Genomic DNA, 18,503 nt, shown 5'->3' on the forward strand with positions numbered 1-18,503 from the left:
GATATGCTGGAAATGCTTCTAGTCAGCCATCTTGGAGAGAAACTTGGAATTTCTGAAGTTCTGTGGATCTTATCCTAAACTCTGTTTTATTGAAAACTTTATCAATTCCTACATCAATACTACTGTTTCCGTTGTTGATATTTTGTTAGAAGGATCCCTTCTCATTGTTCTTTTCAAAAAAAATATTGTTTTTGACCAAATTGGTGGCTCACAGCTGTAATCCCAGCATTCTGGGAGGCTGAGGCAAGAGGATCGCTTGAGGTCAGGAGTTCGAGACCAGCCTGGCCAATATAGTGAAACCCCATCTCTACTAAAAATACAAAAATTAGCTGGGTTGATAGTGCATGCCTGTAGTTCCAGCTACTCCTGAGGCTGAGACAGGAGAATTGCTTGAACTCGAGAGGCAGAGGTTGCAGTGAGCCAAGATCATCCCACTGCACTCCAGCCTGGGAGAAAGAGTGAGACTCTTTTTTTTTTTTTTTTTTACAATTTTTTTTCTTCTAGATGGCCTGCAGATTCAGCTTGTTAAATTTTGATAAAATTTCTCTTGGGATATTAAATGGCATTTCATTGACTTTATGGATTCATTTCAAAAGAATTGTGATTGATATATTTACAGAATTAAGTCTTTGTAGCCAGGTGTGTGTATATCTCCACTATTATTATTATATTATTATTACCATTTTTTTTTTGAGACAGGGTCTCACTCTGTTGCCCAGACTGGAGTGCAGTGTGTGATCTTGGCTCACTGCAGCCTTGACTTCCTGGGCTCAAGCAATCCTCCTGCTTCAGCCTCCTGTGTAACTGGGACCAATACAACACCCAGCCAATTTTTGTATTTTTTTGTAGAGATGGCGATCTCACTTTGTTACCCAGGCTGGTCTTAAAATCCTGGCCTCAAGCATTCCTTCTGCCTTGGCCTTCCAAAATTCTGGGATTACAGTCATGAGCCATCACACCTGTCCTCACTTTTATTTTTAATTAAATATTTTTAATAGATAACATATGAAGATGTTCTAGAAAGGATATATAGTGAAATATTACTGCTATGTCCCAGCCCTCCTCCACAGAAGCAACCATTATCATTATTTTTTTCTTATCCTTCTAGAGGTAGTCTATGCCTGTTCAAGCAAAGAAGTATGTAAAAATAGCATAATAGATGTAACAAGCAATCTTAGAGATTGTCATCATCAGGAGCAGATCCAGCTTTTTTGAGGTCTGCAGTGAAAACTACTTTGGAGGCCTTAAGACAGTGAGTAGCGAGGTGTGGTAATACACACCTGTAATCCTAGCTATTCAGGAAGCTGAGGCAGAAGGGTTGCTTGAGCCCTGGAGTTTGAGTTCTGCCTGGGCAACTATAGCAAGATTCTGTCTCAAAAAATTTTAAAAAAAGACAGTGAGTACCAAACTATGTACAAAATGAGTAGTTATTTAGAACGAGGAAAGAAAGCACAATAAATTAGTTTTTCAAAGCTGATAAACACTACAAACGTTACCAAAACCCAGAAAAAAAAACACTTTAAAAATATTACCACGTATGTTTATTGCGGCACTATTCACAATAGCAAAGAGTTGGAACCAACCCAAATGTCCAACAACGATAGACTGGATTAAGAAAATGTGGCACATATACACCATGGAATACTATGCAGCCATAAAAAATGATGAGTTCGTGTCCTTTGTAGGGACATGGATGAAACTGGAAAACATCATTCTCAGTAAACTATCGCAAGGACAAAAAACCAAACACCGCATGTTCTCTCTCATAGGTGGGAATTGAACAATGAGAACTCATGGACACAGGAAGGGGAACATCACACTCCGGGGACTGTTGTGGGGTGGGGGGAGGGGGGAGGGACAGCATTAGGAGATACACCTAATGCTAAATGACGAGTTGATGGGTGCAGGAAATCAACATGGCACATGGATACATATGTAACAAACCTGCACATTGTGCACATGTACCCTAAAACCCTAAAGTATAATAAAAAAAAAAAAAAATGCAAAAAAAAAAAAAAATATTACCGTATATACTTATGTGTTGTAATATTTGTTTTTGCTGCATTTTGTTTCATTGTCTCCTCATATATCAGTGATATTGTAAGTCATTTTCTATGAAAATAGAAAGCTAATTTGGTCTTTTCCTCCAGTGTTTAAGATACAGTCATTTGAATATGACTCCACACCTTTGTGTCTCGGTGTTGGGTCCTGTTAGTACAGTGGGCAGAAGGAGTATTCCTGGAAGTCTTCCTATACTGAGATAGTTTAGGTATACACAAAAGTTTTGGCGAAAACCACATAAATATATCCCACTAAACCCACTAATGATATATGTAGCTCATTTTCCTCTTGACTTCTCTTAAGTACAAAAATGACTTCAGCCACTCCACCATGACCTGGCATAAGGGCAAGTCAGCATGGAAGCAGCAGCAGTCTTGATGGACTGTGGTTAAAATAGCTTACTATTTGGTGGTTCCTAATCTTTTGCTGCTTCAGTATTCAGGGAATATCCTTATGTCTTTATGCAAATGTGTGAGTGTGTCGGATAGATGAATCTCTTGAGGTGAAATTGCTGTATCAAAGAGTTTATACAATTTGGATTTTTATAGATATTACTAAATCACCCTACAAAAGATTGTATCAATTTATATCATCACCAAGATATATAATACTGTCCGTTTCTCATACTCTTGTTATTTGCATATTACTTACATGAGTGAGGTTCAACATCTTTTCTCATATATTAGGAAATTCTGTGTATTTTCATTTTGTGCACTGTCTATATCTTTTACTCAGTTTTTATTGGTAAATTTTTTCTTATTAATTTGTTGGAACTTGTATATATTAGGGAAATTAGTTCTGTTATCTATTTTCCCCCTTTTCATTGTCTTTTTACTTCATGATAGTTTTTAATTATGTGTACTTTTTTATTTTTCTATATAGTCCTCTTGAATATACAAAAACCCAAAGACACCAAACTGTTGTTTTTCCTGTTCTCTACTTTCTACTCAACGCAGAAAACCTCTGTGATCCCAGAATGTGGGGGTTATTTCCCCACACACCAAGCAGTACTTCAGTGGACACCAGCTGTATGTCCTGTAATTCAGTTCAGTTCTGACACTACCTACCTTTCTATTTTTCTAATGGAAACAGTACTACTTACTAAATACCAAGTTTATTTCATATGTATATTCTTGCCTCCTCACCATTTCCATGTAGAGATATGGCATTGGAGAGAGTGTCATATCTCACAGGTAGAGAGCTCAGGACCACCAGACTACCATGTCTCTTCAGCTGGTAGTCTCAAGTCTGGGCCTCCAGAACTTCTGACTGACTAGCTACAGATTGGGGTTCCCATGATCCCCTTGTTGAGTTTTATTAATTTGCTAGAGTGGCTCACAGGGCTCAGGGAAATGCTTACTTAAATTCAGCCGTTTATTATAAAGGATATTACAAAGTGCTAAACAGCACAGGTCAAGGTACGTGGGAAGGGGCATGGACTTTCCATGTCCTCTCTGGGAACCACCCTTCAGGAACCTGCATGAGTTTAGCTACCTAGAAGCTCTCCCGAATCCTGTCCTTTTAAGTTTCTGTGGAGGTTTCATTATGTAGGCATGATTGATTACATCATTGGCCCCTGGTGATCAATTGAACCTTCAGCTCATCTCCCCTTCTGGAGTTTAGGGAATGGAGCTGAAAATTCCAACCCTCTCATGTTTGGTTCCACTGGTAGTTAGCCCTCATCTGGAGGCTATCAAGTACCCCATCAAGACTTGTCTTATTATAGGACAAAAGTTGCTCCTATCACCCAGGAAATTCCAAGAGATTTAGGGGCTCTGTGTCAGGAAACCAGGATGAAGTCCAAAGACAGATTTCACTGTATCACAAGCCAATATGTTTAAATTTTCTTTTGTGACTTCCGAGCTTGTGTCATACTTAGTCCTCCCTCCAAGATTATATTTTTTGAAAATCTCATGTCTTCTTCTAGTGCTTTTATGGCAGTGTTTGGTTTTAATCATTAAATTTTTGATACGTATGGAATTTACTTTGGTGTAAGAAATGAGATACAAATCCAACATGATTCTTTCCAAGTGATTACAATTTCTAAGATTTTTTATTGAGTTATGTATCTTTTCCAATTTAATGTGTCACTTCAATCGTATGAGAATTTTCATACATATTTGCATCTATAGTTTTGCCTCCATTTTTTTTGTTTGAATAGAAACAGTGCTACTTATTAAAATACCGAGGTTATTTCATGTGTACATTCTTGTCTCCCCACCATTTCCATGTCTGACCACTGCTACTACTGTGTCCTATCATAACATTCCATATATGCTTAAATCCAAGCAAAGGGTGGATTTCCATCTTTAAAAACTAAACAGGCATTTTGGACAACACATTCTTGGCAGTGGAACTTGGACAACATTTATCAAACATATTAGGGAAAGTTCTCACTCTACATTATGAAAAGGACAACTGTATATCAACTGTTACCTAAGTGAAATAAGATGGAAACATTTTTAAAACTGCTTAAACTATTTTCTTAAAGAGACTTTCTCCACTGCCAGAGATCTTGAATTACCTCCTGGTCAGTCTTCCAGAAGCAATTCTTTATATAATTGACAAACTTGGCTTCCACTTTGGGAAGGAAACCAGCTTTTTCTGTACTTGCTTGCCTTTTTGGTTTAATGTCTTCTACAGAACTAGGTTCTCTTGGTGTTTTAGGAAGTTTGTTTATTGTTTTTCTTTCTCCTGTTTTTTGAAGGATTCTTGATCCTGGTGTTGATGGTTTTGAATCTTTTCCATTTTGGTTTGATTTTTGTGCATTTTTGGCTGGAGTGTCTCATATAGATTTCTTCACTGGAGCTTATTCTTGTCTCCTCTTCCCTCCCCACAACCCGGGTAACCTTGCTACCACCTCCAGGGGCAGATCACTTTCCAAATGTACCTAAGAGTTTCATGTCCTCCTCTTCTTGATCTTCTAAGCCTCTCCACCTTCCTCCCCAGCTACTAAGTGCTGTCACCTGATATGCACAGGCCCTGAACCATACTTCAACCATAAGGCCGTGGGTGGTGTCATTTCAAAGCCCCCAAGGAAAATCATTGGCTGTTCAAATCATCATGTTCAAAGTTGCCACTATTACTTTATTTTTTATTTTGTTTTTGTTGTTGTTGTTGTTGTTGTTGTTGTTTGTTTTTTGTTTTTTTTTTTTGAGACAGAGTCTCACTCTGTTGCCCAGGCGGGAGTGCAGTGGTGTGATCTTGGCTCACTGCAACCTCCACCTCCTGGGTTCAAGCAATTTTCATGCCTCAGTCTGCTGAAGAGCTGGGGTTATAGGTGCACATCACCATGCCCAGCTAATTTTTGAGTTTTTGTATTTTTAGTAGACTGGGTTTAATATGTTGGCCAGGCTAGTCTCGAACCCCTGACCTCAAATGATCCACCCATGTCGGCCTCCCAAAGTGCTGGGATTACAGGTGTGAGTCATCATGCCTGGCCAGTTGCCAGTATTATTTTAATTGGACTGCCTTCGTAATTCATTGTCTCTGTGTCAACAATCTGCAGTTCATCATTTGCACCAGCCTCTAAGCTGACCATTCTTAAAGATAACTGATGCTCATTTTCATCATTATCCACTTTAAGGTGGTAATATTTGTCAGCCTTTGGTTCACAATGAAAAACATGGTCCTCAGGCCTTGAGGGCTCATGTTCATGTCCATTGAATCTTCCATGGGGTGATGGCACACACTTAGGTGGGAGAGAAAGCGGATAGAAATGAACAACTACTGCTTAAGAGAACAGCCACACAGGATGGAATCAAACCAAGCGATTGTTTAATATTTTGCTTCCTTAATAAAATTACGTATTTTTCTTCCTAAAGGTTTTATGCTTTACTTGTTAGGTACATATCTAACTATTTTATTGTTTTTGTAGTTATGAATTAGGTTTTTAGATTTACATTTTCTAATTTTTTTTGTTACATAAGAATGTGAATGACAACAAAAAACATGTTAATCATTTATTCTGCTAGTTTACCAGAGATTTATATTTCATTCTAATAGTTTTCCAGCTTATTCTTTTGGCTTTTATTTTTATTTTAAAAATTATTTAAGTAATGCAGTAACATTATTAAAGAATCAAACCGTATCAACAAAGTAAACCTCCTCCTTTATTGCCCCTTCCCCATTCCCACCCCTTTCCTCAGAGGATAACTGTTATTAGTTTAGTGTGTATGCTTCCAGGTGTCTTCAAAAAGCATTTACATACATGTACATCTACAAATAAATTTTTTTCATTAGCAGATATTGTATCATCTAGTTTGCTCTGCAAATTGCTTTTTGACATTATTGTATTTAAATTTCTCTCTGTTTGTACCTACAGGACTATAATCAGTATTTAAATGCCCAAAAGCGATGTTTATCAAACTTTAATGTGCCTGCAAACCACCTGGAGATCTTGTTAAAATGCTGAAACCGATTCAGAGGGTTTGGGGTGGGGAAACAGAGATTCTGTATTTATAATAAGCTCCCAGATGTTGCCATTGCTATTGGTCCTATACTACACTTTGACTAGGAAAGCTGTAACATATGCTTTAGACCTATTGTAGTTTGTGTAATTATTATTCCTGTTCATGAAATCATTGGGGTCCCTCCCCACTACAGATAGTACAGTAATGCACATTGGAATTTCTCCAGGTGAGAGAGATTTTCTTGAATGTTCTGAGTAGACAGTCATTGCCATGATGTGTGTGTATGTGTGTGGTAGGGGCGGGTGGTGGATTTCTCCAACCCTTTTCCCGTATTTGTATTTTGTTTCTTTTTTTTTTTTTTTTTTTTGAGACAGAATCTCACTCTGTTGCCCAGGCTGGAGTGCAGTGGTGCAATCTCAGCTCACTGCAACCTCCACCTCCCATGTTCAAGCAATTCTCCCACCTCAGCCTCCCAAGTAGCTGGGATTACAGGCACCCACCACCACACCCAGCTGATTATTATTATTATTGGTTTTTTTTTTTTTTTTTTTTTGAGACGAAGTCTCGCTATGTCATCCAGATTGGAGTGCAATGGCACGATTGATCTCAGCTCATTGCAACTTCTGCTTCCTGGGTTCAGTCCATTCTCCTGTCTCAGCCTCCCAAGTATCTGAGATTACAGGCACATGCCACCACACTCAGGTAATTTTTTGTATTTTTGGTAGAGATGGGGTTTCACCATGTTGGGGCAGGGTCGTCTTGAACTCCTAATCTCAAGTAATCTACCCGCCTCAGCCTCCCAAAGTGCTGGAATTATAGGCATGAGCCACCACGCCCAGCCTCTTTTTCTTATTTCATTAAATTAGCTAGGACGTGCAGTAGAATGTTGAATAGCTTCATCAATAGCTACTCTCTGACAGGAATATGAAATTGGTACAGCCTTTGGTAATATTTATCAAAATGTAAAATACAAAAACACCTTGACTTAGTTATTCCCTTTGAGAATCTCTTCTTCTAAAACCCTTGCACATGCATACAAAGATATGTACAAGGATGCATCATATTATAGCATTTACCTGTAGTAGAAAAATGAAAAGTAACCTTAAGTGTGCATTAATAGGAGAATAATTACATTGGGATATGGTCATACCATTGACCTACTATGCTATATATGTGGCTACATGTATACTAATATGCAGTATTATTAAGAGAGAAATACAAGTTGCAGAAAATTAGTTATTGGTTGACTCAGTCTGTATTTTATTTTATTTTTTAGAGATGGGGGTCTTGCTAAGTTGCCCAAATTGGAGTGCAGTGGTATAATCATAACTCACAGCAGCTTCGAACTCCTGGGCTCAAGCAGTCTCCTGCCTTCACTTCCTGAGTCACTGAAACTGTAGGCATGTTCCACATGCCTGGCCAATTTTTTTTTTTTTTTTTTTTTTTTTTTTGTAGAGATGGGGGTCTCACTATGTTGCCTAGACTCCAGTCTGTATTTTAAAAACAAGTAAGTGTGTGTGTATGTGTGATGTGTTTTAAATACATAGAAAAATGTTTGGACAGTTCACACACCAAAAATATGAATAGTATTTCTCTCTAAGGGGGGTACCGGTATTGACAGGTAGTTTGAAGCTTGATAAAGAGGAGGCTTTTATGTTTTCTGTGTTCTGTACACCTTTTATACTGAGTACTTTTCACCTTCTTAAATTTGGAAACGATAAAAAGGAAAGTAGAGAGATGGAGAAAAGAAAGCAAGCAATACTGTCAGTTAACAGAAAAATACCAACTGTAGAACAGTAGGGAGAATCAGAGAGCAGGTAAATTCAAACTATCCAGTAGTCAATAATTTTCTTAAATAGTCAAAAAGCATGGTAAAAAAATCAAACGGTACAAAAACATATAGGGTACTGTTACAGTCTTGCCAATGCACCACAATGTAGCAGTCTCTTTTGAGGTATCACCTGGAGTTCAGAGTTCTTTGTCTCAGTGACAAAGAGAATTAAGGGGCGTGGACACAAAGGGTGAGGTTGGAGCAAAAATTTAATAAGTGAAAGAAGAAAGCTCTCCACAGCAGAGAGGGGACCTGGAAGAGGGTTGCCGTTTTTACAGTTGAATGCAAAGGCTTTTTAAAAGAAACCGATGAGGGCTGGACGTCTCATTTACATAAGGTGCGAATTTCTGATAGCTCTACCCCATCCTCCTAATGTGTGTGCAGGCCCTTAGCTTGAGTTATGCCATATTGCTTTGTTCCCCTTACTGCACATGTGTCAGGAGATGGGATTTTCCACTGTGGGCATGTCTGGGCAAGTCACCTGTATAGCCTTTCTTATCTGTGTGGCTGTGAACATGTCTTAGGCAAGCCCCCTTGTGCAAGTTCCCTTATCTGTGCCTGCAGCTTGATTTTTCAGGTTGTTGTGTTTAAAATAATTCAACTGAGGACCCACCCTAACTGCCTACCTTACTGGTTTCTTCCTTTCTCCTCTCTCACTACTGTGATACCACCCCCATACCTGCTATGGTGGCTCCTCTCTAAAAACAGAAAATAGCAAGTGTTGGTAAGGATATGGAGAAATTGGAACCTTTTTGCACTTTTGGTACAGCAAAAAGTATAGTCGCTGGTAAAAAGTATGGTGGTTCCTTAAAAAATGAAAAACTAGAATTACCATTTGAACTAACAGTTCCTCTTCTGGGCATGTTACCAAACTGAACTTCGGTCTGCCCAGCCAGTGCAGCAAAGCTAAACACTGACATTGGGATTGCAGCAAGAGAAATGGAGATGTTTATTGCAGGGCACCAAACAAGGAGAATCAGTTAGCTCATGCTTAAGACCTGAGCTCTCCAATGGCTTGCAAGCAAGGGTTTAAAGGCAGGGGGAAATTTCAGGAAAGTAGAAGTTATTGGCAAAATCATAAGGCAATACATGGAGGTTATACATGGGTTTGGCCTAAAAAGGCGGGAAATCTTGAAGTGGGGTTTACAGGTCATAGGTAGATTTTCTGATTTGCAGTTCATTAAGGAAGAGAAGTTTTGTTTTAAAATTTGGGGGTCAGCAGAAAAGAATATTAGCTCTGGCTCATGGGTGTGACTTCTCCCAAGTCCCTCAGGAAGAACTTTAGGACAAAGATATTCAGTCCTCAGTTCCCCCTTATCTGAGGTCTACATGCCAACAGATCCATTTGGTGGGGTTCAGGTTTCTGAAAAACAACCCAGGGACGTATGTTAAGATGTTACCTTTAGTTTCTATAGGGAACCAAACATCCCACGACTCTAACTTCCTTGGCTATTGTTTTAAGCTGCTATTACCCGCTTGCTTATCAAGTTGCTCATTTGCTTCTCAGGGCCAGCTAGGTGCCTGGAACTTCTCTTGAAGGAACTCAAGATTTTCCTTTATTTCCATGCTGGGGGCGGGGGAGGCCCATAGGACCCTCAAGGGGTTCCTGCTCCATCTCAGGTACATGTTCAAAAGAATTGAAAGTAGGGTCTCAAAAATATGTTTCTACACCCACATTCACAGCTGCATTATTCACAATAACTGAAACATGGAAACAACCCAAGTGTACGATGGTGAATGAATGGATAAGTTAGATGTTGTGTATACATACAATATTGAGACATCAAGCAAAGATTAAGTATGTTTAACCTTGTTAAAGAAGTGGAGCCTATATTTAATAAAGGTTTTTGTGAATTTTTCAAAATAAAAATTAATATATAGAGTACAGTTTTTCAAAGAGCTATAGACCCTAAGACCCAAAGTTTGAGGAACATTGCATTAGAATTAAATCATGTGATCACAGAGCTAACACGTAAACATGAGTACAAATGTTGGTGCTGAAATTTCATGTTCATTAAAATTTTCATCATCATAAACTTTTTTTTTCAAGATGGAGTCTCGCTCAGTTGCCCAGGCTGAAGTGCAGTGGCACAATTTCGGCTCACTGCAAGCTCCACCTCCCGGGTTCACACCATTCTCCTGCCTCAGCCTCCCGAGTGGCTGGGACTACAGGCACCCACCACTACGCCCAGCTAATTTTTTTGTATTCTTTTAGTAGAGACGGGGTTTCACCGTGTTAGCCAGGATGGTCTCGATTTCCTGACCTCGTGATCTGCCCGTCTCGGCCTCCCAAAGTGCTGGGATTACAGGTGTGAGCTACCGCACCCAGCCCATCATAAACATTTAAAAGCAAAATGTAAAATTCATGCAGAAAGTCAGACACTCAAGAGTGGACTTAGGAGAAACAATGATACAAAACATTGAATCCTTAAGAAACTTGAGAATCCTTGAAAAAAATTCTACTAATATGCATTGAGCACCTATTTTGGTTTAGGCCACTGGAATTTCGATAGTAAATAGGGCAGTCAAGGGCTAGAAACAGGGAAGAGTGAGGAACTGGGTGTCAGGAAATGCTTCTTTAAGGAGGTTTTTTTTTTTTTTTTGAGATGAAGTCTCCCTCTGGTGCCCAGGCTGAAGTGCAGTGGCACAGTCTCGGCTCACTGCAACCTCTGCCTCCCAGTTGATTCTCCTGCCTCAGCCTCCCAAGTAGCTGGAATTACAGGCATGCACCACAGCATCCGGCTAATTTTTGTATTTTAAGTAGAGATGGGGTCTCACCATGTTAGCCAGGTTGGTCTCAAACTCCTGACCTCCAGTGATTCACCTGACTTGGCCTCCCAAAGTACTAGGATTATAGGCATGAGCCACCGCGCTGGCTGAGAAATACTTTTAATTAGGATCAGCTGGATGAGTACCTGTTAGCTAAATTGACAGCTAGGGTAAGGAAAAGACAATGAGACTAGGGGCAGGGTTGGGATGAACGGAGAGAAATATAATTTCATAGTCAAGTGGAAACATTGTTATAATATTACTTCACAATTATGATGTCACCTATTTCTCCTGGAGGTTAAGGAGAAGCCTATTCACCTTCATTGGAATGGGAAGCTTTCTCAAGAAATGTCAGAGGATTCAAATATATTCTTGCTTTGTTAGTTGAGTTAGTACCAATAGTAGACTTGTGATTAGACTGTCAAACAAAATCCCTGAAGGGATTTCACACTGTTAAATGCTTGGTTTTTATTTGTTTTTATTTGTTGGGGGTTTTTTTTTTAAACGACGTAGATGTAAGTTTGTGAATTACAGAAAAGCAGTTTTAACATAAAATGGACAAAATTGATTTCTTTCTCTGCTTACAGAGCTTAATAAGAATTTCAGTCCATAAACCTTTAAAATAAAACAATAGAAACTCCAACAATTCAGAGCTAATGTAAATGAAAACAGTTATCTTCCAAATCACAGCATAATAAAGTAACCTTGAAACACTGGTGTTGGCCCTATATTGTTTTCTATTTGAATTAAATGGCAATTTTCAGCATTATGTAACAGTGATGGAATTAGGTGATGTTTCTAGTAAAATAATTTTGCAAGTATAATATATTTTAGTATTAAATTCTACTTGTACATTTAGCAATTAAAATTATTCTTGAAATGATGATGGCATTTGAAGGGATAGGGAGCTGTCAAAGAGGATTTGAAGCTTAATTATCTCTTTAGTAACAAAATGCATAATCTTCCATTACAACACTTATTTTCTTATGGTAATTGACTCATTTGTTCTCTGGTTATCAATTTAACTTCCCAACCACAAACATCTGCTCTTACATTGTGTTTAATTGGTGTGAATACTGTCTACAGAGTAGTTAAAATCCAGAGAACATTTTAATGGCATTATTTTATAATTCATGAAAGGGAAAGTAATGATTAATTGAACATTGCTTATGATGATTTTTTCTAATAGTCTGCGAAAGTCTGTTTACTAAAAATGCATACTGAAATTATCCGCTCCCCCCTGCCCCCGCCTTTTTTTTTTTTTTTTTTTGAAGAGGATTTTGCTGTGTTTTCCAGAGTAGTTACTTACTCTGCCTTAGGGGGAGCCTCAGTTCTTTCAATTCTTTAGACCCAAGGAATATGTTAATTCCTTGAAACATGGTACCTAAGTAGTTATCAGTATAGGCTTTGAAGGTAGAAAAAAAATCTTATTTAGATTTATAATCTAAATAAGAGGAGTGGGGACAAATTGTGGGTGTGGGTATGTGCTTATAATTTTCATAATGAAATAATAAACCATAAATTTACCAGTAGGGTAAAGGAGGAAATAGGATGAGAGAAACAGGGTTAGAAGGTAGGCAGGTTTGTTTGAATATACCTTGTCTTTATAGATTTAAAAATTTACAAAGTAGTTCCTGAAAATGGAAAGTAAAATGAAATAGGCGACTCCAAAGATATATCCAGTTGGTAATGTAGCCACACAGAAAGTTACAATTCTAAGTAAATTCTAAGTATATGGAATTATAATTCCATGTAAATTTAAAATTGTAATTGGACCGTAATGTACCTAGTGGGATTTACTCTAAGGACAGAGTAAATCGTCAGTTGTTTTCTTTTATCATATTGTTGGTACAAATGTTTATTCTGAGACTATGGGTGTAGGATAAAGTAAATGAGCAATTATGTTAGTGTCATTGGGAACAGATTTTTGGCTTGAGATACAGATGTAAAATTAAGAAGATTCAGCTAAAACCTACAGTCTTAGACTTAATTGGAAATATCAGTAGGAAATCATGATGAAGTTTATATTTAAAAAATACAAAATTGCTGACTTTGTCCACAAAAAGGGCCTCAGAGCAATGAACATAAACTGAAGACCAGTAGAGTCATGTGAAAAAGGACTCGGGAGCTTTCACTGTGTTCAGGTTTCCTCCGTTGGTCAAATATGGGATAGTTTAAGAATCAAAAGAATAATAACTTCAGTGAATTGAAACGAACCAAGTACGTCTTAAACTAAACGCACTTAATACTTAAATGAAAAATCCTCAGCAATCACCTTTGGGAGAGAATATTAGAAAACCAGCTCACTATTTTGAAAACGTAAGTGAAGGGAAAAAAGTCAAGCATTTATTCTGCCCCTTTTCAAAGTACTGTACTTTAGGATAACCCAATAATTGTGGGGTTATCCTAATAATTGAGGGAATATAATAATAAGTAATATAAGCAATGTTTCTCTTTATAGAATGAGTGATAGAATAAGAGTATTACTATTTTGCACCACCTGATGGGCAATGATAACCAAAGGCTGTTAACATCTCCAAAAGAAAGACAGACACACATGATGAACCTCCTGATAGATGCACATGGAACTGCCTATGAGGTAGTCTCAGGGGGAAAAAAAAAAAAAACTAGCCTGACTCCAATCAGGGTTCTACATTTAACTGTGAGCTTTCAGAAAGAACATGTTAAATACCACTGTGGCAATATAGTCAGCAAAAGACAGATTGCAGGGAGATCTTATATTACAAATGACTTCGTTTTTTTTTTTTTTAATTTATTATTATTATATTTTAAGTTTTAGGGTACATGTGCACAATGTGCAGGTTTGTTACATATGTATACATGTGCCATGTTGGTGTGCTGCACCCATTCACTCGTCATTTAGCATTAGGTATATCTCCTAATGCTATCTCTCCCCTCTTCCCCCTCCCCCCACCCCACAGCAGTCCCCGATGTGTGATGTTCCCCTTCCTGTGTCCATGTGTTCTCACTGTTCAATTCCCACCTATGAGTGAGAACATGCGGTGTTTGGTTTTTTGTCCTTGCGATAGTTTGCTGAGAATGATGGTTTCCAATTTCATCCACGTCCCTACAAAGGACACGAACTCATCATTTTTTATGGCTGCATAGTATTCCAATTTCAAACAAAAGATAAAGAGGAATCTGTAGATGAAAAAAAAACTTAAGAAACAAATTAACACCAGTGAATGCACCTTGTTTGCCCAATTTGAATAAAGTAAATCACTTTTAAGAACATAGAGGCCAGGCGCAGTGGCTCATGCCTGTAAACGTAGCACTTTGGGAGGCTGAGGTAGGAGGATCGCATGAGCCCAGGAGTTTTAGACTAGCATGGGCAACATAGTGAGACCTCCTCTGTACAAAAAAATCAAAAAATTAGCTGGGTGTGGTGGTGCATTCCTGTAGTCTCAGCTACTTGAGCGGCTGAGGCAGGAGGATTACTTGAGTCTGGGAAGTCAAGGCTGCAGTGAGCCATGATCACGCCACTGCACTGCAGTCTGGGCAACAGAGTGAGAACATTGGCCAATTAGTGAAATGTGAATATTGAGTGGGTAATAGGTGATATTAATAAATTATTATTATTATTACTTGAGACAGAGTCTTGTTCTGTCACCCAGGCTGGAGTGCCATGGCACAATCCTGGCTTGCTGCAACCTCCACCTCCTGGGTTCAAGCGATTCTCCTGCCTCAGCCTCCCCGGTAGCTGGGACTACAGGCATGAGCCACCACGCCTGGCTAATTTTTGTATTTTTAATAGAGACGGGTTTTTGCCAAGTTGGCCAGGCTAGTCTTGAACTCCTGACCTCAGATGATCACCTGCCTTGGCCCCACTAAGTGCCAGGATTACAGACGTGAGCCACCATGCCCAGCCAATAAATTATTTTAGATACCAGCCTGATGATGGTATCATGGTTATGTTTAGAAATGAGAGTCCTTAGCTTATAGAGGTACTCAAATATTTATGTATTAAATAATGTAATATGTAGAGTTTGCTTTCAAAATAATATGTGTGTAGGGTTGAGGTTGGGAATGGAATGGAATGGATTAAGGCATAGATGAATCAGTATTGACCATGACTTGATAATTGTTGAATCAACATAATAGGTACATGGGATTTATTCTATTCTCTTAAATAAAAAGTTTTTTAAAAGAGTATAGGTTTTGGAGTCAGACTTGTCTAGGTTCAAAATCCAGATCTGTCACTGACTAAGCCTTATGCTATGGAGTTACTTAGCTTCTCTGTGTATTAGTGTCTATAAAATGGAAATAATATAATATTAACTGCATAATAGAATTGTTGTAGGAACTAAATGGTTATAAGTGGAAAGCACTTACGAATGTTAGCTTTGATGTGTTAATTATCACACATCAAAGATATATGTTAAAGTTATAAATCATTGGCTAAAGATCTTAGTGTACTTAGGAATAGTCTAGTTGAATTCCTTATTTAGTAACCCAGGGGTTTTAAACCCACATTTAGCAAAATGTCCAGTGGTAGAACCAGAACTCAGCTTTATGTTTCTTGACTCCTAGTCTTTACAACTGCTTTACAGTAAATCATTATCAAAGAATATCCAAGAGTCAAAAGACAAAATTTTTACAATTTAGTTAAATGATATAATGGCTTTTAATAGTAATTCATGAGTCAGGCAGTATCTCATCTAAAGAACAGATAAGCACTACACTGGGCAGGCAGAACAGTTTTTGCAGGGAAACTTGAGCAGAAACTAAGAAACAAAGTGGATTGGTTAACATCAGTTGCTTCAGATTACTTTCATTGTAAGGGTCAAAGCAGAGGGGACTTCCTTATATTGCCTAAAACTGTCCCATTTGGGGATTTGACACACACACTCTCCTGATTTCTCAGAAGGTCAGATAAATAACTTAGGATTAGTTTGTGATATGCAACTTTAGCATGAGTGACTTCATTTTGGTTCAGTCTGTTTGGTTTGATCTGTAGAGTAGAAGCTCAGTCCATATTAGTAGCCTCCCATAAATTTTATTTAACAGAAGTAAGCTTAAGTAACCTTGTTCTAAATAGAAAGACTCACAGTTGCAAACATGTTCAGTTTTCCTGCATCTAAAATGTATTGCCGTTCAGATGAAAACTCCAAGTTCTTGTTTGTCTGTTTGCTTTGAGAAGGAACAGAGAAACTTAACATAAGATGAGTCTAAATTTATCTGGGGGGTGGAACATTAAACAAACATGTTAGAAAAATTTTGAGGAAATAAAGGAAGAATATCTGTTCCACCATATATTATAACATATTGCATAGTTATAATAATTTTATGGTTCTGGCCCAGAAACAGACAGATGGATGAAACCAATTAGTGTCCTGAAATAAACCCCTAAGAGTACATAGATTTTAGTATTAAATCTTTCAAATCAGTCATTCTTTTTGGGATGACTGATCTTGCTACTTAGGTACATATAAAGCTGGATACTTAGTAAGTCTAGATTGTTTCGTAGAAATATTAGAAGAAAATACAAGTGAATGTTGTCATAGTACAGAAGAAGGGAAAGCCTTTGGAGTAAAAATAGTGAAATACAGATGCTAAAATGGAGAGAACTTATAAATTTTACCATATGAAAGCATAAAACTTTGTTACTATAGATGCCTTAAGTTAAAGACAGAAGAGGAAACAAATATTGGCAGCATGAAGACAAGGGGTTCATAGCTTACTGTGTTAGTCAGGGTCCAGTTAGGAGCCAGAAACTATACTAGGCATTTGAACAGAGAAAATTTAATATAAAGAATTATTAATGGCCAGTCGCGGTGGCTCATGCCTGTAATCCCAGCACTTTGGGAGGCCGAGGCAGGCGGATCAACTGAGGTCGGGAGTTCGAGACCAGCCTGGCCAACATGGTGAAACCCCGTCTCTACTAAAATTACAAAAATTAGCCAGGCGTGGTGGTGCACGTCTGTAATCCCAGCTACTTGGGAGGCTGAGGCACAAGAATCGCTTGAACCTGGGAGGCAGGGATTGCAGTGAGCCGAGATCACACCATTGCACTCCAGCCTGGGCAACAGAGCGAGACTCCATCTCAAAAAAAAAAAAAAAAAAAAGAATTATTAACTATTAAAATCTACTTACTAAAAGAGTCAAAATAGGACACTAACGAATACAAAAATAGTAAATATAGGGATTAGCTATGACTACCTCTTGAGCTGAGGTAGAGAATCCAAAAATCAGGAAGACTGTTATTCAGACCTTGTTGGAGAAAATGTAGCTGCTGCCAAAGGACATAGTTATGGGCCAAAGCTGGGGCACAGGAAATCCCCTGCTGGGAGGCCTCAGAGCTGGTGTGCAGAAAACACCTGCTGGGGTGCTGTGGGCTGGACAGATGATAAGCAGAATGTTGCCCACTGGGATGACATGAGTTGGAGCTGGTGTACCGGACCCTATCCAATGGGATGCTGTGTGTCAGAGCTGGTGCACAGAAAGCCACATGCTGGAGTAAGCTAGAGAAACTTACAGGAGGGTGATTATTATTAGGTCTTTCACAATCAGCCTCACCGTACGAGCAAAAAGAAGAGCATCCTCCAGCCTGAAAATTAAGCCCATCACTCTGCTTTGCTGTGCAGTGTTTCCCCAGTGCTGTTAACAAAGCACCAGCTGACAAAAATCCACATCCACTACTGCAAAGAACAGATTTGGAGCTGAGAGCCTTGAAATAATAACTCTCGTTATGCAAAAAGCTCTTATATATATGGATAAGAAAATTATAAACATTCTAATTGGAAAAACGGCAGCATATTTATATACATAATTCACAAAAGAATAAATATAAATGGCTTGTCATTGTTTGAAAGGATCAAGTCAAATTTGCTATTAATAGATTTCCCTGATTTCATCTTGTTGTACAGATTTATGTTTTCTGGATCTTCCATCACTGTGAGTGTATGTTGTTTCTTAAGATTATACATGATTTCCCTCCTTGGGGGAGGTTCTGCTTGCCTGGGGTTCTACCTCCTCTCTGTACTGTCATTCTTCATTTACCTAAGTTATGTAGCTAGTTTAGATTTCTCTCCAGGGCCTGCTCTAGACAGTGCAATAGGCCAAAAAATTCTTTTTAAAAAAGGAAAGGGAGATTGGAAAGGCATAAATAAAACTGTCTCTACTCACAGACAAGCATGATTGTTTATGTAGATAATCCCCAAGCTGTATTTACAGAAGCTGATACAGCTAACGAGATAATTTAGGATGGCCACAATAAAAGGTTAATACATATAAATCAATTTCATTCCTACATACTAGCAGAGAACAACTGGAAATTTTAAAAAATTTAAAGTTCCACTTAGAATAGCATCAAAAATGTTTGAAATACCTAGGTATTTATCTAACAAAACATGAATGAGATTTGCTTACTGAAATCTGTAAAACATTTATGAAAGAAATCAGACTTAAAT

The 18,503-nt window shown here is 38.2% G+C and overlaps 1 protein-coding gene and 1 pseudogene across 9 annotated transcripts in view; one reads left to right on the forward strand and one right to left on the reverse strand.

The window, feature by feature from the left end:
- The window catches only part of NEO1 (neogenin 1), a 265,178-nt gene that overhangs the window by 122,494 nt on the left and 124,181 nt on the right, over positions 1-18,503 (forward strand). The gene's annotated exons all lie outside the window — the stretch shown is intronic.
- LOC115835514 lies at positions 4,427-6,194 on the reverse strand (annotated as a pseudogene).

This window comes from Nomascus leucogenys, chromosome 6 (genome assembly GCF_006542625.1).
Source record: "Nomascus leucogenys isolate Asia chromosome 6, Asia_NLE_v1, whole genome shotgun sequence".
Lineage (NCBI taxonomy): Eukaryota > Metazoa > Chordata > Mammalia > Primates > Hylobatidae > Nomascus > Nomascus leucogenys.